This window comes from Glycine soja, chromosome 3, assembly GCF_004193775.1.
Source record: "Glycine soja cultivar W05 chromosome 3, ASM419377v2, whole genome shotgun sequence".
NCBI lineage: Eukaryota > Viridiplantae > Streptophyta > Magnoliopsida > Fabales > Fabaceae > Glycine > Glycine soja.
The window spans coordinates 28,746,460-28,769,892 of NC_041004.1; the positions used below are offsets into that span (position 1 = coordinate 28,746,460).

The 23,433-nt window shown below is 34.0% G+C and overlaps 1 pseudogene; it reads left to right on the plus strand.

The window, feature by feature from the left end:
- The first annotated feature begins 9,079 nt into the window (after nt 1-9,079).
- On the plus strand, nt 9,080-23,132 carry LOC114405451 (annotated as a pseudogene).
- The last annotated feature ends 301 nt before the right edge of the window (nt 23,133-23,433 follow it).

The window sequence follows — 23,433 nt, forward strand, 5'->3', positions numbered from 1 at the left end:
AATAAACAAAATTTGTAAATTAATTATTTATTGAATTAATTAATTATTAAAAATCAACTTAAAAAAACAAATAGAATTAATTAAATAAATACATATTAAAAATGTAAAACAATATTTATTTATCAAATAAATATTATAACAACAAAAATATTAATTTATTTTTAAATAATAATAATTTATTCAATTATTATTTTATTAATTAATAAATTAAAAAAATAATTATATGGATTCGAAATCCATATAATGCATACGGATTAACAATCCGTATTGATTATACGGATTGACAATCTGTATAATCCATACAGATTGCTAATCCGTATAACGGTTACGCAATCCCATTTTCAATCAACAAGTGGAAAAGAGGGATATATGGCAAAGGCGACGGTGGTGGCGGGGACTAGTGGCAAGGTGCAAATGGTGGTACGAACGTCGGTGGCACGGCGAGAATTAGCGAAGAAGGAAGAAGAGGGAAGCGTATTAGCAACGGGTAGGGAGAGAGACAGGAGAGGGACACTACTAGAAAAAGTAGATTTAACATCGGAAAACCGATGTTAAGGTTAACGCGGTGGCATAGTTGTAATTAATGTGTAGTGGTTAACATCGGTTTTCTCAAAAACCGATGTTAATTAGCTTACGTTAACATCAGTTTTTCAAAAATCAATATTAACATTAAATTGGTAACATCGGTTTTTTAATAACCAATGTTAACATAAGTTAATTAACATCGGTTTTTGAGAAAACTGATGTTAACGTAAGATAGGTTAACATCGGTTTGTTGTAGAAAACCAATGTTAATGTTAACATCATTTAGTTAACATCGGTTATGTATTGATAACCGATGTTGTACTTACATTTTAAAATATTAGATCGCAAGCCCTATTTTGCTCGCGCTGTGTTCTTTTCCATCGAAGGCTTTTCTTTTTCGCAATTGTTCTTCTTCATCGAAGGTACGTCACACCGCAACCTAATTGCACTATTTTAAAATGTTTGTCTCTGCAACCTAATCATGACCGTTATTCTCCATCGAAGGTTATTCTTTGCACTCTGTTCTTCTCCATCGAAGGTTCTTCTTCGTGCTCTGTTGTTGTCAAATGAAGGTACGTTTTGCGACTCTTTGTTGTCTTTACCATGTTCAACTCATGCTCACTACAATTATTTTTCAATATTTTTGCTGCAAGGGTTTGGTTTGTGAAACTAGTGGTCATTGCGAGGTTAGTTTGGGGCGCTAAGTTTGCAGTCCGTTTAGACAGCTCACAGGGTCTCACAACAAGGTAATTCACTATATATATATATAGCCATAAGACTAGGAATGATGTTTTAGTGGTAAATTTATTACTTGTGTTGTGAACCTACAGTTAGCTTTCTAGGGTAAAAGGTTTTTCTATTGGGAGGGATATTATGGGTTGATACGTGACTTAGGATCTCGAATAGAAGTAGGCAGTAGTAGAAAGACTATATAATGTATGCATTTGTACATGGGTTTTGGTATTCCTTTTGCCATTGATAAGATATTCAATTTTGCTGATATAAAAAAAATAGCCATAAGACTAGATTAGAAATCAATCTCATGAAACAACTGCCATTTCGATACAGAAGTCATTGATTATGATAAAATGAAAATATTTACAATGATTTAGACACTTTAGGTAGTTTAGTACATGATTTAGACACTTGTAATATATTTACAATGTCACCGATTTAATCACTTGTAATATATTTATTCACACTTGGTTTTTCATTAATCACAGTTGTAATATTTAAGCACCCAAACACAGAAAGGCTATATGCTAATCCCCCCTAAACACAAAACCTTGCTTGTTTGTATGTATATAATTAACTATATATGGGAAGCAAAGTTTTTGTCTTTCCTTGCTTGTTTTGTGTTTATGCTATGAAGATTCATCAAATAATTGTTTGTGGCTTTTAAAAATTCCATGTGAATCTAGTAAAGTGGCCCAACATATACATACTTTAATTTCATAAACCAGTTCAAGACAACTTTTGTCTAAATTAGAAACAAAATGATAAATCCAAGCTTTCTCTGTGGAAGATATGAAGCTATTGCAGCCCATCTGTAACATAGCCAATGTGATCCAGTTAAGTTAAGCATGTGGATCCAAAACATAGAACTTCCCAAATCGAAATACTCAAAACAGTTACAAATATATAAATCTTCAAAACTCAAAATAAGTAGGTGCTTGGAAGATTGATTTGTACATGTTTCCTAAAAGATCTTGAAGATGGATTATCATCTTCTCCTCTTGTTCTATGATGTTGCCCCGTTTGATTCCTGGCCTCAGGTAATTAGTCGATCTAAGTCTGTAACTCTTGCTGCATCTTGACAACCCTGAAAATAACCCCAAAATGGAAAAATCAATTCAGATCCAAAGATAAAACAATGAAACCCAAATGGCCAATATTTCAATTAGAAACTTTTTAAAATAATGATCTAATAGACACAACAAAGAACAAGAACCAATATTATGCAAAATAATCATCAAATTGAGTGTAGGGCTAATTAATTAACCTATTTTGGTAGGAACTACCCTCCAATTTCCAGGACCATGTTCCTGAATACAAGAGACCAATATGATGTGCTATCAGGTTTCTCTTTTTATTTTTGTAACCCTCTTTACTTGATAGGGTTCTAATGCATGTTTCAAAGCCTAACCTTTGCTTGATGCACATTTATAGCTATAAATGAAAGGGGTAAGGATATGTATGGTGTGGGGTGTGATGAGAAGCTAACTTAAACTAGTTAACTATATATGGGAAGCAAAGTTTTTGTCTTTCCTTGGTTGTTTCGTACTTATGCTATGAAGATTCATCAAATAATTGTTTGTGGATTTTAAAAATGCCATGTGAATCTCGTAAAGTGACCCAACATATACATACTTTAATTTCATAAACCAGTTCAAGACACCTTTTGTCTAAATTAGAAACCAAATGATAAATCCAAGTTGAAGCAACTACATGAAAATATATATACCATACATACCTCATATTTATATTGTGCCCTTAGTGGTAGAAATAGTAGCAGTAGCCATGCTTTGTACTAGCGTTGAAGGCTCCGCAGGCATTATAGATGCAGGCATGCCTTCCGATTTGCACATATTTTTTTGAGTTGGATCCATATCTCCTATATTTTTACTAGAGCACAAATGAATAGCACAAATGTAGCAGTAGCCATGCTTTGTACTGGCATTGAAGTCACCTTTTCTGTATTTTGTTTGCTGGTGATTACAATCTATGGTATTATAGCAAGACTTGTGTGGGCTCTATTTTATTCTTCATTGTATTTTATTCTAGCAAGGTCTGTTAGCAATTGTTATAGGAACAAATCCTATCTTTGAAAGGTACACTAGTATATTCATCAAGAAGCAGGAAAAACAAATAAAAAAAATAATAACAAGAACTTCCACCTATGGAGAAACCTCCTAACCTTCCTCCTTCCTCTAAACTAACTATCAAATTCACCCCACACTCATAATTTCAGAACTCTTTGTAATTTGGTTTTCACCTACAGAATAAAATTATATGGCCTTAGCTTTTGGATCATCAGTTCAAAACATGTCTTATCCTCAGGGCAGAAGTATGGGGAATTGACCTCTGATGTTGCTCTCCTATTCCTAAGTGACCTCTTCTACTGATTTAGATTTCCAAAGGATCAAGCATTCAGTTAGTCTTTCCTAGGACATTGGTATGATTAGAAACCAAGACTGCATTCAGTTAGACTTCCTTCCTATTAGTATCAATATTGTTCGTCATAGTTTGTTGTGCCCATGATATGCTGTAGTTGATATACTTGAGTGCCTGATATGTATCTCTGACCCAGCATCTTAGCTACTAAGTCTACTAGTGTTGCCAGTGAGACGACTTGTACTATGAGGGAGGGAAACCATATACTGCAACAACAGTAGAACTTCTAGTTAAGCCTCTAGTGGTATTATACCCATACTGATTTAACTTTTTTCCCAATTGCCACACACCAAACATATTCACAACAACTAAGCTTGTCTCAGTAGGTGTACTCGACTTGATCAATTGACATTATTGGTCTTTATCAATAATAAAATTTTCAGTAATACCATCAACAGATTGCTTGAGCATCAAGTGTTGTAAGAATAAAATGGTATAATAAACATACTTGCTGAGTCTTTGAGCTGCACTCTATATAATATGTAGCTCCTACCAGTTTACGCAATTCCTCACCCTGATTATGGACAAAACCCAAAAGTTTCAATAAACACTGCTTATTGAACTCTTTAGGTGGCTAATAAAGTAAGGCATAGTACTTGCTCAGAAGTCACAAGCGCCAGACCAGGATTATCAGTCAAATAAAAATAAAGTTATTTTAATGATATGAATTTTAAGGTTAAGTTCGAGACATACTATGCAAAAGCCATAAATATGAACCTAGACTTGAGCTGTCACTTTTTATTGACACCTCTTCCATTTTGAATTGATCCGTAATTATTCCAACCACCGAAAAGCAATCTTTCTAGCTAGGAAACAAAGAAATTCATGTATAATTAGACATTTATAAGTTAAACAAGTGACAAATATACTTAGGAATTTCTAAGTTAATTTTGTTATTATATATAAGTTAAATATGTGATTATAAGTTTCATTTGAAACAAAACTAACTGATCATCATTGTTATTTTCACTCATTCAGCAAAATAAATATTTGGTCCGAAGCTTATAATTAATCATGGTTATATACATGGTATGTCTATCCATTAGTGCATAAGATTCTACATGCCATGCAAGCTGGTAGGTTAGGTTTCCTCTTTTCAATTCTCAAAATTACGCGGCAGAACTTATTATGAAACAACTCCACTGCATGCCCATAACACACTGTCAAGTGAGAGTCAATGTGTGACCATGAAGTGAGAGTCATACTGTTGATAAAAGGCTTTAAATACAATGTGGCTAATTGTCGAATGCTTTTTTTTTTGGGTTATCATTTACTACTTCTAAGTGGTGTTGCTGTGGAAGATCTTTGATTATAGCAACTCCAGGTACGTACATACGGTCTACTATCTTTATATGTATTATGACAGACAACTATTTTGACATTTGTCTTAGCATTTATATACACATATGATGGTGTTAGATTTAAAAACAATTGATTGAAGTCTACACCACTTTGAGAGTATTCTGAGTGTGAAGCTAAGAAATTGATTGTGGGGCACAACCCCTCAAGACTTAATAAGCTGCAAGAGCTTAAAACCTTCACCTATCCTATTAGTGAGGCACAAACCTTACATCAAAATTCGAAAAGTGTAATTCAAATATTACGAAAACATTAATTTCTATTAGCTCATTGGTAGAGCTTAAAACCTTTAAGTATCCTATTAGTAATTAAATTCCAGGTACAAGCCTAAAATATTGACATGGTTAGCCACTAGTTAATGGGCTTTGTTAGGTGAAATTCCATTTCTATCATTCTATATCATTCTCTCTTCCTCATTGCTTAACGGAAAAATCTTCTATGGTATAATGGTCAAATATGCAATTAGAACAGTTTATTAGGTAGCTAGCTAGGTAATAAATTCCCAACGTGAACATCACATCCATCTATTTATTGGAAAAATGTTCTATGGAATTGCATTCTGGGCAGTTTTGTAAAAACCTTCAATTAAATCAATGGTTGGTTTCCATTAGTTAGCTAGTTTCGATGTTGTTGCTCTGACACAACACAACAGATGGGAAAGAACTCTAACCAAACAAGAAAGCAATGGCTGCGGAGTTAGGGCAACAGACAGTGGAGCTATCCACTCTCGTCACAGGCGTCGCTCATGATAACTTATCATGTGCGGCACTAACGTATCAGATGACTTATCATGTGCGGCACGTGTGATGAGAGTGGATAGCTCCACCATCTGTTGCCCTAACTCTGCAGCCATTGCTTTCTTGTTTGGTTAGGGTTCTTCCCAATCTGTTGTGTTGTGTTATATGTCAGACCCGACAAGGACAGTGTGGACATTGTGGATGACACTGTTTGTGAAAATCTGATTTGTTTGGTTAGGGTTCTTCTCGAATTGTTGCTTCCTCCAATTTTGTAAAAATCTGATTTGACGTCAAAATGGGCACTTGCATCCGACAAGGATAGTGTGGATGACACTGTTTGTGGAACATATGGCATTAGCAAGGAGAAATGGGCCTAGTTTTGTCAGACTCACAGAGACCCCTCGTGGGAGGTATGTACTTTGTCATTTTAATTATTTTCCACTAAAAATTCAGTTATTATAATACATTGTAATAATGACTTTCATTAATGTTTGATTTTTGCAGGATGTGCGGAAAAAGGCACAGGCCATCCAGAAGAAAAACACCGCCCCCCACGTGTTGTCTCGTGGGGGTTATGAATATTTAGAACAGAAGTTGATGATTGAGAAGACAAAGAAAAAACTGGAGGAAGCTGCTCAATCCGGAAGCATTGAGGCCGTGATTGACCCTCCATCTCGCATCAGATGACACGTGAAGTGGAAGATGGCCCGCACCAAGAAAACTAGCAGATGACGTCTGAGGCAGCAAAGGAAATTGCTACAAAGATTGTGAGTCATTTGCAATTAAGAATTGTAATTATCTTTGTTTATTCTGTGAATGACTAAACAAATATATGTGTTTTGTACATGATTCTTTAGACGAGTAGGCGTCACAGGGTTCCTTTGTCCCCCATGGACGTCAGGATCTCCTGACTACTGCCATTGGGCGACCAGAACACCTTGGCTGTGTGCGTGCTACTGAAGTCGGTGTGACCGTAAAGCAATACATTGGATCGGCTCCACGAACCTCCTGTACTTCTTCCTCCATGGCTCCCAAAGAACTAGAGCAGCTGACTCAACAAATCAGGGACCAGCTGGAGGAGTCGATTACATAAAAAGTGACTCGGCAACTGATGTTATCCTTCATCCAGATGCAATCCTAGTTTTAATCACAGATGCAATCACAGGGACTTGCACTGCCTCCGGAGCTTAAGGTTGGTCCCTCAGTTGCTCGTGTCAGCACATAGGGGAGTTGTGTTGATCCCTCAGTGACCGATCTAGACACGGGTGACTCAGACAAATGCGGGTTGTACATCAAAGAAAATCCTTCCCGCCTGGTTACCCTTGGAAGAGTTTATGAGGGATCCACTGCCGTTCACAACATCCCTTTGTTGCATGGCCAAGTGAAGGTTGGTGTTGAGGAGGTTGAAGATGTAGATGCTCCCGTTCCTGTACCCACTGACGAGATTAACTTAGTGGGACAGACACTTAACACCTTCCTTGCTTGGTCGACGCATCTCGTGAAGCGTTTATCAGAATAGGTATTTTGCTTTCATTAAAAGCTTCTTTTTTCAATTCAATTATTCACTGTATTTGCCTAATGTTATTTAACTCTGTTGGATAAATAGGGGGCTGTAGGACCCGCAAAACCTGTAGATAGGCCGGATCATAAGGTGGATGATCCCCTATATTTGATGACATTGACCATCCCACAACTTTTTTTGAAGCCATTGTAGGTTATGTGGGATGCTATCGTGTTCGGGGTGTTTAATCAAGACTTCCCCTTGCACATAAAGCATGAAGATCTATCTAAAATAGCACACGGTGGTCAATGTCTCAATATCTTTGTTATACAGTTGTGGATACTGTAAGTCAATTTACATTATTGTTAATTACTTAAGTTATTGTTTTAAATTCATATATAATTAACTTTGTGTTAACAACAATAGGCATCTGATTGAGACAAGTATGCGAGCAGGGAATTCTAATGTGTATGGATTCCTCGAACCACAGTCCATCCAGAGATCTGGGCAATCGCAATTTGAATAAAAAAATTACATGAAAAACTGGATGCAGAATTCAAAACACGATGTCTACCTAGGAGCCTACCTAAATGGGTAAGTAAAATTGAACAACTGAATTTAAATAATGTTTAATACTACAATCACCCATATTGGTCTCCAGTGCAGCACACATTGGCAAATGGTCGTCATTTTGCCTAAGGAAAATCTTGTTGTCTAGTTTTGTTCCTTGCATAACATGCCAGACAACTACCTTAAAGGAATAATTAATAGGTCAGTGTTGTTTTTTAATATATTTGCATTATCAGTACTCAACAACATCAATATTTTAATATTCCTTGTATTAAACAGTGCTTTGAAAGAACTTGATGATACTCCACAACCTAAATCCAAGGCTGGTGCTAGGTGGATTGTTGTTGAAGTAAGTGATTTAAAGAAAACTTCTACTTATATATATATTTTATGTGTCTGCACACTAATGGTAGTTAGCGTTTAATATCTAAATTTCATTATGTATTTAGTGTAATAGACACAAAAAGGAAGCACTAAGTGTGGCTATTATGTGATGCACTGGATGTCCACTATAATCTTGGGAAGTTTCAAAAATAATTGGAAAACGATAATTGTTTATTTCAAACAAATTTGATTTTCTTATCATTGGTATTACATTATTAACTTATATTTTATTTGACCATGCAGTATTTTAATGATGTTAGACCATTGGAAGCAAAGAGATTGAAGGCGCTTCGCATCCAGTGGGCACAATATTATCTCAAAGTTAGAAATCAAACTTAGGATGTTAGGGAACTATGTAATTTTAGGTTACTTAATTAGTTTACTAGCTTGCTTTACATTTTTTACAATTGTTGTTTCATTTTAACATTGAACATTCTTTATTGATAGTTATTAATAAATTATTTATTCATAGTTATCAATTGATTTTTTTCAATTGATAGTTTACTAGCTAGCTTTATACTAAAAACTGTTTGAAACCAAAATGCAAATTATATATGTTGTGCTGTGTGGTCTGATTTGAAATTTACAGGTTAAATTTTGGGTTTTTTTTGTAAAAACAGAAAGTGTATTTTAAAAAAAAAATCCTAATAACAACATCGGTTTTTTTAAAAAAAACCGATGTTAATATCCAAAATGTTAACATCGGTTTCTGTAAAAAAACTGATGTTAACATATTCGTTAACATCAATTTTTATGTTTAACTTTAAGTGATCAATTTATGTTTTCAAACCTATGGCTGCTATCTGATGGTCATTGTGTGCAGGGTTACATGGTTGGAAATGGTGTCACAGATGAACAAATTGATGGCAATGCTCTTGTTCCATTTGTACATGGGATGAGACTTATCCCAGACGAACTATTTGAGGTGAAATTTAATCCCTCATTGGCTCATTATAGCATGGTCACCCAGTGACTCATCATTATTTATTGTTTGGTCTTTGTTTTATAAAATATGTAAAATAGTTTTCCTTTCTTGTTGTATCCAGATCATTTTAAAGTTTTTTAATCGTGTTTTGCGCTTTTGAAGATTATCTAATTTTCATTTTATGTGAATGTAATTGTCTTATTCGGAGATTGATTTGTTAAAATAAGGCAACCTGCCAATTTAGATGTATCATAGAAATGGAACCACCAATGTTATTTGGGATGAAATTTTTGTTTAAAATATGATCTTAGAATTTGGGCTTAGGAAACAAAATTAGCTTGTAAAGAGAGGATTGTCCAAGCCTTATACGCACTACTTAGGCCATATCATTGACAACATAGGACTAAATACTCCCCTTCACACCCAACCCAATGAAGGTGTTGGAGATTGCGATGAAGGTAGACCAAAGAAGCCATAATTGAGGCAGATTAGGGATTACTGTAATTGAAGTGGCTTTCCAACAACCCCTTCATGCCTAATGCAGGTGACTCGACAACGAGTTTAAAATAATATTTGATACCATCTTAGAATTTGAACTTAGAGTCTTACTTAACACCCAAAATCCAACTTGTAAGGTGAAAACTTCCCAAGTCTTATAAGCATTACTTAAGGACCACTTGACAATGTGAGACTAAATACACCCCCTCCCACCCAGCACAATGAAAGTATTGGTGACCGCAATGAATGCAAACCAAAGAGACTGTAATTAAGGCGAGTTTGGGGTGATTGCAATTAAGGCAACTTTCCAACACGTGAAAATATGTATTATATTTTTTAGTACAAAAGCAATATGCACTATTTAAGGGCAAGTTTGGAACTTTATGTTTTGTTTTTAACTTCAGTGTTTTTTGTTTGAAAGCATGCTATGCTTTGTTGTCTTCTAAATATGTTTCATTTAATCAATGATACTTGCTGCTGCAGGAGGTTAACCGTGAGTGCAACGGGAATTTTTATGATCCAACAAGTGATAATTGTTCTAGCGAGCTTTCAAAAGTTGATGAGCTTAAGTGAATTTGGAACCCATTGATGATTCTTGCTATTTTTAAGTTGTTTGATGAGATAAACATATATAACATTCTAGAACCATGCTATCACGGCACAGAAGCAGAGAAGATTATAGAATCCTATATTAGGATGCCATCTAGCTTCCAGAAGTTGGGTAAGACTAAAAGACCTTTCCATGTGAGGAAAAAAATGCTTGGTTGTGCTTGACCCCTAAGAGCACCTGTGAGAGATGGAATTGTCCCAACTTGGCCACAACTAATGAATAGAAAATCTGCTCCACCATGCACGGTAGGCTGCATTACTACTATCTAAGTAATCTATTTTTACCATTTATCATCTACTTCCTAGCTACTAATTGGTTTTAATTGATTGATTGTTGCACAAAGTTAATGTCTACTTGTATATGTGACACCCTCTATCCCAACATATATATAAATAAATAAAAAACATATAAAATGCGGAATCTAATTAAAATCAATTTTATTAAATAAAATCATAAGTAAATCCACGTGGGTGAAAGGTACACATTCGCTTCACTATTACCAAATACAACTCATCAGAAACATTTATGGCTCACAATAAGACCGTTCAAGTTTACAAAAGAACTTAAGTTAAGCAGCAGAATAAAATAAAGTAAAATAACATGTTCGGAACATCATGCAATTAAAACAAAAACTCATCCTCCCAATGTCACATCCTATCAGAGCATTGCATCCCAGTGTCCTCTAGTATGAGATTCCTTAAAGCAATCCACCAAGTCATCTGCTCCCACAAACACAAGGTTCGAGATCATCATAGGATCAAAATACAAACAACACACTGTGAATGAGTCATCACATTCCTCCATGAATAGAGATAAATGAAAGCATATAGGTATGATATAAATATAATAATAATATAATTATAATAACAATATAGGTATAACAAGGCTCAACCTTGACATAATTTGCATGATTTCAACGCTCATCATGTAACATCACTTGTCCTAGAATTTAATCAAAATCACATTTCATCCCTTCATGATTAATCACATATTCAAGACAAGACAACACATTTTAAATACAATACTACATCTCACACTAACATAATTTATTACACACAATCACTTAACATGTCACAATGATCATTACATAGGTGTTATGCAACAAATATACTAAGACTCAATCCTATATGCAATGTGGTACCATGTCAGTGAAAAACCTCGCAGGGCGCCTATGAGTACATGACAAGACGGACCACACACTAGAAGTCAGGTCACTCTCATTAAGTGAAATCATAGGGAGACCAATCAGGGATCAACATAGGCTTAAAGGAGCATTCAAACCAAGTATATTTACCCCCAAGGCCTAGACTCCGAAGAATCAGTCAGGACCTCTCCCTCCTAATTCAGGTCCAACCCAGAAAATTTTTTAACACATATACTATATTTATGAACTATACAAAACACACAACTCCTCAATTGTTCTCAAAATAATTCTAACTTGTCTCACCTCAAGGTGATTAAACTCGGCGGGTTCCCATAGTGGATTCCATCACAATACTCGTCGCCCTTAAAGGGTCATACAGTCGTGTGATTGCACAGTTCATAGCTCAAAACTCAATGCGTACAATATCTCAATAAACATGTATCGTAAAATTTAATACATACTCAATTTATCACTTACACTCTATCTCAATCATAATGTTATAATCCAAATATAACAATTTATCATGCCTCATAAATCATATACACATCACACAATAGTAATAATTATATGGCATAAAACATATATATATATATATATATATATATATATATATATATTAAATCAAACTATATTATTTTCAATTAAAAAGAGTTTATACAACAATTAAATTAAAATTGTATCAAAAGAAATTACTACTAACCATTAACTTTACAACTTTCTTTAATTTATTATTTTATTACTTTTATTATTATAATGTATATATAACATGTTGATCATCATCGTGGAAAGATACAAGGCAAAGGCAAGCAACTAAAGAGAAAATTATTTAGAGTACAATTCACGTTCTTTAATAAGTTCAATTGATATGTGTGATGTCAAATATCAAAAGTGCAGTGATACATGATATAAAAATTTGTGTATGATTTCGGTTTGATTTGAAAGTTTATTTTAATACCCTTTTAAATCTATAGAGAGATTTTTCGGTTTGATATGTGTGATGTCAAATATCAAAAGTGCAATGATACACGACATAAAAATTTGTGTACGATTTTCGGTTTGATTTGAAAGTTTATTTTAATACCTTTTGCAATATGCAAAACAAACATAGAGAGATTTTTTCTTTTGACCATTTATTCTTTATCGTAGTATGCTAGATTCAAATATAAACTCATAACGCAAATTAACTAGTAAAGGTATCATACTAATCATTCAGTTTCATAAATTCACGCTAATTAGAAAGAAAAAAACTCAATTTCTAGGATTCACACTCAACACAATAACATATTAATTTCACAGCATTTTCGCATCGGGACATCAATTGGCCCGTCAAACATATATAATTTCCAGTTATAATTGCAAAGATAGAATCAAAATTGCAGAAACACCCCAAAATCCATCCCAATTGATTCTCTAAGGATTCGTACACATGTTCTCACTACTCTTCAACTGTGAATAACTCATCCCTTACCTCTAAGCAAGCTCACATGTGTAATCTAGTAGCAATAGTTGCGTCTCTAGCGGTTCCATAAGATTCCTCAAGCTTTTCCTCTGCTTACTCTGCTAGGGTTTCCAAATGTTAGAGACAAAGAGAAGGGATTGAGACCTCAATTTCATTGTCTTTGTATGAGAGACATTTCTCTCTACCAACATTATTTCGCATATCCCAACAGCGAAACTGTGCAAAAATGAGTTCCGAATGTGATGTCCAAATTTCAGGACAATCCAACGATTAACAAGTTTGGAATCATAGTTTTACTGGAATAAATTTGGGTGTATGCAAAAAAAAGAAAGGGTTTTAGGAGAGGAAGAAAGGAGAACGAATTTGGGAGGAAGAGAGAGTGTAGAAACATATTGTAAATGTAAAAACTGACGTAATAGCTAAGATACTCTGAGTCTATTAGTTACTCTATTTTTCTTTATTTTATTATTTTAAAAAAAGAAACTTTATTTTTCTCTTTCAGTAAATACAGTAAATAAGTAACCAATTAAAACACCTCTTTATTTTCTAAAACATCATTTTACTCTATTTATTTTATAATACTATGAAACTCTTATTTTAATTAACAAAAATCTTTTTATCTCATTTTTTATTTTCTCAAAACTCTATTAATTTTTAAATAAAAATCTTTTTATTTATTTTATGAAAAATGGGGTGTTAAAGAATACACCTCAGAACTATTGATTCCGAACTGCCAAAAATGAAAGAGAATTTGTAATTCTCTCATGTTTAGTAAAACAACAAATGCTGATTGCTAAATTTGAAAGTGATGAACATAGTCCTGAAAAAGAGAATGTGCTCAAGATAGTGACAGAAGCTTTAATGTTAAAATGAAAATGATGAAATACACCTATAAAAGGTGCCTTCTATCTTGTTCTAAACCTTATATATTTGAAATAGTGCTTACTCCTTAATTTGGATTATAAATAACCATATATTTGAAAGATATCTAACTAATAGCATAACATATGCCAGAAGCTAATGGTCAAAATTGTATCCTCAGAAAACTAAGCTTTAGCTTCTAATAACAGTGCTTTAAAAGTCCTTATTGTTGAGGGATTTTAAGTTCTAGTTCATTGCCTACTAACATCAAATTGAAGTTATTATATGAATTCAATTTGCTTTGATTCTTGCCAATTGTTGTAATTTAGTTTAGAACTAGCTTTTGTGACAAATATTTTCTAGTTGAAGGGACAATATTTTCTTAAGTCTGTCTTATTCTATCATATATCTGCTTTGAGAAAAATGTTGTTGGGCTTCTATATGCATACTATCATCATTTTTATTGTTGATATTATTGTATTACCTTTTCATTGGATGTTCAACAAGTAACTAGATGTAACATTTATCTGTAGGATGATGAGGTTGCAAACACATGGTTGAACAATGAAGCAGTCAGGACAACAATTCATACAGGTTTCTAGTAAGATTCCTATACTTTGGATATGAAAACACTAAATTGTGATCTTTCTGATGAAATAGAAAAGTGTGGTCAGTAGTTGGGATTTATGCACCGACAGAATTTACTTTGATCATGATGCTGGGAGCATGACCGAGTACCACAAGAACTTAACTTCCAAAGGTTACAGAGCACTCATATTCAGGTGAATTTCAGATAACAAAATTTTTTACATTTGGTAACCAAAAATATCCCATTGCTATACATTTATGTGCAATTCATTGTTCCAGTTGATTGTATGGAATATCAGAAAGGAAAGTTCAACATTTTTTTACCTTTTCCTTTTATTTGAGAAGACAAGATTTACCATTTTTTCCATCGATACCATTGTGTTTGATGTTTTCTACTAGAGATGACTACTCAAAAAGAAAATACAAATGTGAACATGTTTTAACATAGCTACGGGAAAGTGTTAAATCACCATTTATTTGTTATTTAGTCAATTGGAATCTTTCCGCAGGTGTGCTTGTAATTTGTTTCACCATGCTGTATGTTGTTCCGTTAATTGTTTTCCTCTCTTGTCTTTTGATTCATTTGTACAATTGTTTTTAGGTTTGTACCATGGACTATGTCAAAAGAAGTACTTTGTCATATTCTTTTACATTTTGCATTTCATTGCCATTGCAAAAGTGCAGGATTCAAGTGTATTTAAGGGTTTGAAAATGTAGAAAGAAAACTTCCTTTCTTGGTAGTATTATACTAATGATTTTTTGTTTTCTTTCTTCCATGTTAAGAAGATAGGGATTGAAAAGGTAGAAAGAGCACTAAAAAAGACATGTCTATAAAACTAAAAGACTCTCAAATGTTATGAGATTGACTATGACTATGTTAGAGTGCTAAAAGCTACTCTACTTCTACTCCTAAGAAAACTATCATTAAAAGCTATGAAGAAGATAAACATGAAACTTGATATTTCATTCATTGATTGATTTCCCTAAAAAAGGAATACATTTATATAGCCTTAATTGATGCTAATCAATGGATACTATTTATTCATGTGTCAACATCTCTTTATTTATAATAAAAACAATAATACAAATATCAACTCTATAATCTTTTAACCACTTTAATTTTGGGATATATTTGGGCCTCCTAAAGCCCTTCCTAACAGACTACATAATGACATTCCTAGTAACTACTTTCTTAATTTGATAAGATTTTCTTGTCACTAGACACTAGTTCTTTGCATGCTTCATATTGTCTCTGTTATCTTTGATCATTGCTTTAGGTAGTGCATCCTCTTTTCTAGTGTTAATCGATAGAAAACTAAAAAAGTTTCATGTTTCTAGCAACGACGATCATGACATGTGTGTTCCATACACGGGGAGTCAAGTGTGGATGAAATATGTTAGATACAAGATTGTTGATGAATGGAGGCCTTGGTCATCCAATGGTCAAGTTGCTGGGTACTTACTAGTTCCATTTCCCCGTTATTTTATCCTTACTTAGTGAATCTTCAAAAATTTCAAAAGAGTTAATTGGAAGGACCTTGTTTGAATGTCTTTTTTAGTTGTTTTTGAAGTGGTTTATAAGTCAACATAACTTGATCTTCGATAAGTTTCTACACCTTGTATTATGAAGCATGCTAGCATAACACATTTTCTGGTATTTGATCTGTGAAGATACATGTGTTCTGGTATTGGTCCTTCTTAGCAATAGGAGTTTTAGCTTCAAGATTGCAAGTTGTTCCAAAATATGCCCCAAAAATGTTTTTTTACAATGTATATTGTATAAAAGATCAATCTTTTCTTGACTAGAAATTTAATTGATAATTTTTATCTGTTGCAGGTATACACAAGGATACGACAAAAATCTTACTTTTCTGACCATAAAGGTTTGTATATACATATAGCATATCAGATAAGAGAATTAGAGGTAAAAAGAGGTAACATTGACCATTCATTCTTATGGTCAAGATGAGTTGTGAGCCTGTTTGGATACAGTATTGTCTGTCGAGAGCTTCTTTACAAAACATAGAGCTTTTTGTAACAGAGAAGCTCTCAAAAATACTTCTAGTCATATATTATATTTTGTCATTATGGAGGATATATGATGGAAGCTTACTTCTGGAGCTTTTATGGAGGTTGGATCTTTGAGCTTCAATGAGGTCCTTTAATGGTGATTTTTCACCATGGAGATGCAGCGGAAGACAAAGGAGAAGAGGTGAGAGGAGGCACCATCCACTAAGGAATAAGCCATGGAAGAAGGAGCTTCACCACCAAGATGAACCTTGGATAAGAAGCTTGGGGAGGATGCTTCAATGGAGGAAAAGAAAGAGAGAAAGAGAGAGGAGGGAACACGAAATTGAAGGAGGAAAAAAGGGAGAGAATTTGAACTTTGAGTTGTGTCTCACAAGACTCTCATTCATCAAAGTTACAACAAGTGTTACACATGCTTCTATTTATAGACTAGGTAGCTTCCTTGAGAAGCTTTCTTAAGAAAACTTCCTTGAGAAGCTTCTTTGAGAAAACTTCCTTGAGAAGCTAGAGCTTAGCTACACACACCCTTCTCATAACTAAGCTCACCTCCTTGAGAAGCTTCCTTAAGAAGATTCATAAAGAAGCTAGAGCTTAGTTACACATACCTCTCTAATAGCTAAGCTCACCTCCTTGAGATGAGAAGTTAGAGCTTAGCTACACACCCCCTATAATAGCTAAGCTCACCCTTATGACAAAATACATGAAAATACAAAAAAATCCCTACTACAAAGACTACTCAAAATGCCTCGAAATACAAGGCTAAAACCCTATACTACTAGAATGGCCAAAATACAAGGCCCAAACGAAGGAAAAACCTATTCTAATATTTACAAAGATCAGTGGGCTCATACTTAGCCCATGGGCTTTAAATCTACCCTAAGGCTCATGAGAACCCTAGGGCCTTCCCTTGGATCTCTGCCCAATCTACTTGGAGTCTTCTATCCAATGCCCTGAGGTCACACACACACACACACACACACACACACACACACATATATATATTACATAATTGAATGAGTAAGGGCCATTATTAGATTAGTCAAAATATTAAAGTAGTCTGATCAATATAAAATTATGGCTAAGGACATATATGTTATGAAAGACTAATTATGTAGATACCATTAGTTATATTATAATTTGATAATGGACCAAATTATAATTATCAAATTTGGGACAACCGATGGCAGTTACCAATATAAGAGGTTATGACCATTTGGAGAGAGAAGTAACAACACATATAGTTTAAGAATTCATTTTCTCTTTATCCCATCAGAAGAGAAAATTTAGAAAAGAACATAAAGCTCTCTACATTTGGAAGATCATAAAATCAATCTTGATCCTCATCAACCTTTAATCATTCCATTATGGCTAATCCAGGTACGCTTCCACATTTAGTTTACATCATGATTTTAAGTATGGGAACACAATGGGGTTTCATTCATCTTTATGCAGTAATTTCTCTCTACATGAATAGAAAGCATATGGTTATGATTAACGATCGACTGTTAGAATCAAATTAGGTTGATTGATTGAATCCCTACAAATTGGTATTAGAGCCACCCATACTTTATTCATGTATGATTTTGGAAATTTTATTTATTCAAGTTGCTGCCATATCCTAAATTTTAAATGAGTTTAGATATTTTACATATTGTTGCTTGATCTTACCTTTTACTAAAGCGTAACTTACAACAATATTTAAATGCACTGCTCATTTAAAGGTTACATTGCATCATTAATATATATATATATACACACACACACACATATATATATATAACTCTGTACTTGTTGTTACTTTTAGAGGCCGCTACAGTAAATTAAAATAACAATCATGAGCTTCTAAAATTTAAAATAAATAAAGAAAGTTAAAATAATTTACTTTAGAAATGTTTTATTTTTTGGATTTGGTGCATCAATGTCCAAAATTTAGCTACGGTATATCATTTTACTTGTTTAGCATTTAAATGAGCTAATTGAATTAAGATATCACCAAAGTGACCTCTCTTGTGTAGATTGTTCATAAGAAATGTTAACGTGTGTGATTATTTATATGAGTGGTGATTGGCTCAAAGGAAAGTTACCATTTAACTAATTTACACACACCTGTGATGTTAAACGTATGATAATTATGAGGTTTTGCATGTGAATGAGTATGTTATTTGATATGCTTTTATTATCAATGTTTGAACATTACAACAAGGATTTCACTAGCAATTAATACCACTAACCAAAGACTTGATATTAATGGTGCACGAGATATCTTGAGATGGGTTATAACACTATTTAAATGCATTGATGACTGTTCTGTGAGCTTATTGTATTATTTGTTTTGATCTTTCAAATTGTTGCTTCTATATCTGCTCATCTGAATTCGGTTCTGGTTCTTAATGGTACAAATTTTTAGGACTGAAAAGAGAACATGCAAATTGTTAAGGGCACTAAAGCTTGAGCTATCAGAAGACTTGCTTATTCATTTAGTGATAATTTCTCTACCTTCACAGTTTAGTCAGTTTAAGATCTCTTATAATTGTCAGAAGGAGAAATGGTCTCTTAATGAGCTCATTTTATACTGTGCAAGAAGAGGAAAGGCTGAAGCAAGAAAGGACTGAAAGTGCTCAAATTGTAAGTACCTCTAAAGACAAGGGCAACTAAAAATAACTGAGGAGCCCAAGAATGAAGCTACTAAGGGTCCAGCACAAAAGAAACAAAATCAAGGTGACAATTGTTTCTTTTGCAGTAAGCCTGGACATGCAAAGAAGAAATGTACCAAATATCATGTTTGGCGTGCAAAGAAAGGGTTGCCTAAGCTACCTGAAGCCAATTGATTCTGAAAGACGGATATATGTTGGAGATGGTAAATCGGTGGAGGTGGAAGCTATAGGGCATTTTAGATTATTATTATGTATTGGTTTTTATTTGGATTTGAAAGACACTTTTGTTGTACTGTCATTTAGATGGAATTTGGTTTCCGTTTCTTATTTGGACAAATTGGGTTATTTGTGTTCATTTGGAAACAATGTGTTTAGGTTGTCTTCTAATTCAGATATTGTTGGAACTGGTTCGCTCTTGTCTTATGATAATCTATATTTACTTGATACTATAGCTTCCTATGGTGAATCCTTTAATGCGGAATTGCATGGTACTAAGCGTAGAATTGATAATACAAACTGAAGAGCATTAAGGCATAAGCAATTAGGTCACATTTCTAAAAACAGAATTGAACAATGTCTAGGGTCTTTTGCCAAACACCTAGAGGAATGTGGAATCGTCCCACAGTACACCATGTCGGGGTCACCTAGCATGAATGGTGTGGTTGAAAGACGAAATAGAACTCTTAAGGATATGGTAAGAAGCATGATTTGTCATTCTAACTTACCAGATTCACTCTGGGGAGAGGCACTAAGGACTGCAACTTACATTCTAAATAGAGTGCCAACCAAGGCAGCTGCCAAAACACCTTATAAGCTTTGGGTTGGGCGAAAGCCTAGTCTGAAACATTTTTATCATGGGGATGTCCAGCTGAGGCAAGGCCTTATAAGCCAAATGAAAGAAAATTGGACTCTCGAACAATGAGCATATACTTTATTGGTTATTCTGAAAGATCCAGGGGCTATAAATTTTATGATCTCAAATTAAAGACAACTTTTTGAGATGGGAACTGCCACATTCTTTGAGGATATTGAGTTTGGGGGGAAGAATAAGGTTAAAGACTTTGTCTTAGAGGAAGAATTAGTAACGATTCCAGAACCGATTCATACAGTTGCTTTTGATAAAGCAAACTCGGAACCTCTACAAGATATTGCTATTGAATCTCCCACTCAAGATAATTTGGTCGTTCATGAAGAACAAACTCAAGATCCTCAAGAACCTATGCTTCATGAGCCAGTACCTTTGCAGAGATCTACAAGAGAAAGGAGAAGTGTTATTCCAGATGATTATATGGTATTTCTCTAGGAACATGGGGAAAATAATGGTATGATGGAAGATGACCCAGTCAACTTCCATTAAGCCATGCAAGATTCTAACTCAGAAAAGTGGATTGAAGCAATGAATGAGGAGTATAAGTCCATGCAAGACAACAAGGTTTGGGAACTTGTCCCATTACCAGAAGGTGTGAGACCCATTGATTGCAAATGAATATTTAAGACCAAGTGGGATTCCAAAGGTAATGTGGAGAGGTATAAGGCTCGTCTTGTGGCGAAGAACTATACCCAAAATGAAGGGATTGATTTTTAAGAGACTTTCTCTCCAGTTTCATCCAAATACTCTTTTAGGACAATCATGGCTCTTGTTGCACATTATGATTTGGAGCTTCATCAAATGGATGTCAAGATGACATTTCTCAATGGCAACATTGATGAGACAATTTATATGGTGCAACCAGAAAACTTTGTGTCAGGAGACCTAAAGAATATGGTTTGCAAACTGACAAAATCCATTTATGGGCTATAACAGGCATCTCGTCAATGGTACCACAAATTTCATCAAGTAATTCTCTCATTTGGTTTTGAGATTAATCTTGTTGATGATTGTGTGTATCACAAATTCAGTGGGAGCAAGTACATTTGTCTAGTCTTATATGTTGATGACATACTGCTTGCCACTAATGATATAGGCATGTTGCACGAAACCAAGAGATTTCTATCAAGAAACTTTGAAATGAAAGATCTTGGTGACACCTCCTTTATATTAGGAATTCAGATACATCAAGATCGATCTCGGGATATTCTAGGATTATCACAAAGGAGCTATATCGAAAAAGTACTTAAAAGGTTTGGCATGCAAGAATGTAAATTCGGGGATACTCCAGTTGCTAAGGGAGACAAGTTCAGTCTCAAACAGTGCCCAAAAGGAAATTTGGAAATTCAGGAAATGCAGAAGATTCCCTATGCATCCATTGTAGGGAGTTTGATGTATGCCCAAGTATGTACGTGTTTGGATACAGTATACATAGTTGGGGTATTAGGCAGATATTTAAGCAATTCAGGAATGGATCATTGGAAAGTAGCCAAAAGAGTTATGAGGTATTTGAAGAGAACAAAGTATTATACGCTCACATACAAGAGGTCAGATCAGTTGGAGATCACTAGGTATTCTGACTCGGATTTTGCAGGATGCCTAGATAGTTTGAGATCCACTTCAGGTTACATTTTTATGTTAGCTGGTGGTGCGGTTTCTTGGCGCAGTGCCAAGCAAACCCTTACTACTTCATCCACTATGGCAGCAGAATTTGTGGCATGCTGTGAGGCATCAAATCATGGAAAATGGCTGAGAAATTTTGTCACAAGTCTGCAAATTGTGGAAGGAATTGAAAGACCACTTAAGTTATATTGTGACAAAATCAGTTGTATTGTATTCTAACAATAATAGGAGCTCGACCAAGTCGAAGCATATTGACATCAAGTTCCTAGTTGTTAAGGAAAGGGTATAGAGTGGACAGATTTCCATAGAACACTTAGGGACAAACTCCATGATAGCAGATCTTCTTACTAAGGGAATTCCACCCAAGGTCTTTCATAAGCATGTTGCTCATATGGGTGTTTTATCGTTCGAGGAATCTTTGGTTTAGTGGGAGTTAGTCATTTTTATGTATTTTATGTTCTATGTTAGATTTTATGTATGCATACATTGACTTTTGGATATATTTGGTTATATATATATGATTTACTACTCAGTTATTACACTTTGTACATTAAGGTTATTAAATGATCTCATTGAGGTAAAGTAGGACCAGTTGGAAATAAACGTGTACAGGCCATCTTCATGTAATTTTCATGCTAGACATTTCATGATGAGTCTATGTCATTTGATTCTGTTAGCAGTGATATTATAATTTGATGAGGTGCCAAATTATAATTATCAAATTTGGGGTAACCGATGACAGTTACCAATACAAGAGGTTATAGTCCCCATTTGTAGAGAAAAGTAACACCGCATACAGTTTAAGAATTCTTTTTCTCTTTATCCCCATCAGAAGAGAAAATTTAGAGAAGAACATAAAGCTCTCTACATTTGGAAGATCATAAAACCAATCTTGGTTCTCATTAACCTTTCATCATTCCATTATGCTTAGTCCAGGTACGCTTCCACATTTAGTTTTCATCATGATTTTGAGTATGGGAACAAAATGGGGTTTCATTCATCTTTATGCAATAATTTCTCTCTACATGGATAGAAAGCATGTGGTTAGGATTGATGATCGACTGTTAGAATCAAATTAGGTTGATTGATTGAATCAGTACAATATCAAATGATAATTGTTCTCACTTATCATCTCAAGAACAATAAATTTTAACCATACCTAGATAATCAATATTAAGTTTTATTCAATTTTAATGTTGATAATTTATTGTGGTTGTTTTGGATTTGGGTAGGTCATACATTACGTGTGTGTTTTAATTTTGACCATCAATTTTAATTTTCACTACTTATTATAAGTGTTTATATATACAAATTTCTTAACTCGTGATTGGGTGGAATTTATATAGATCTCATTAAATAATAAATATAGGACTCATTAAAACACATCAAGTCTTTGTAAAAACAGACAAAAATACACATCAAGTCATGTGATCTTTTTAAGTAGTTGGATAGCCTTTTAAATTATTTTGTTTTACAGTATCATTATAATTATATTGTTGATTGAGTTTATATTGATAATATTTGATTTCATTTTGTACAGGGATCTGGCCACACTGTTCTGGAATATAAACCATGAGAGGCATTGGACTTTTACAAACACTTTCTGGCTAGATTGCCAATATGAGAGTGAAAAAGAGAAGATTGAATAACATTGCTTCTGATTTTCTTTGTACTTTATTAATAATAATTATTAATGGATGTATGCAGACACATATTATATTTGTATTCTATGTTTACGTTATTATTTTATTACCATATTAATATATTAAAGTAGATGTCAACATAGTTTGCACTTGGCCGATTTTCAACAATATCTAAGTTAGATTTTGTGTTTTTCAAATATTACAACATAAACAACATCTTTAACATACCTGATAACTCAAATCATACTCATACATTCCTATAAATGTATTTCCCAACATCAA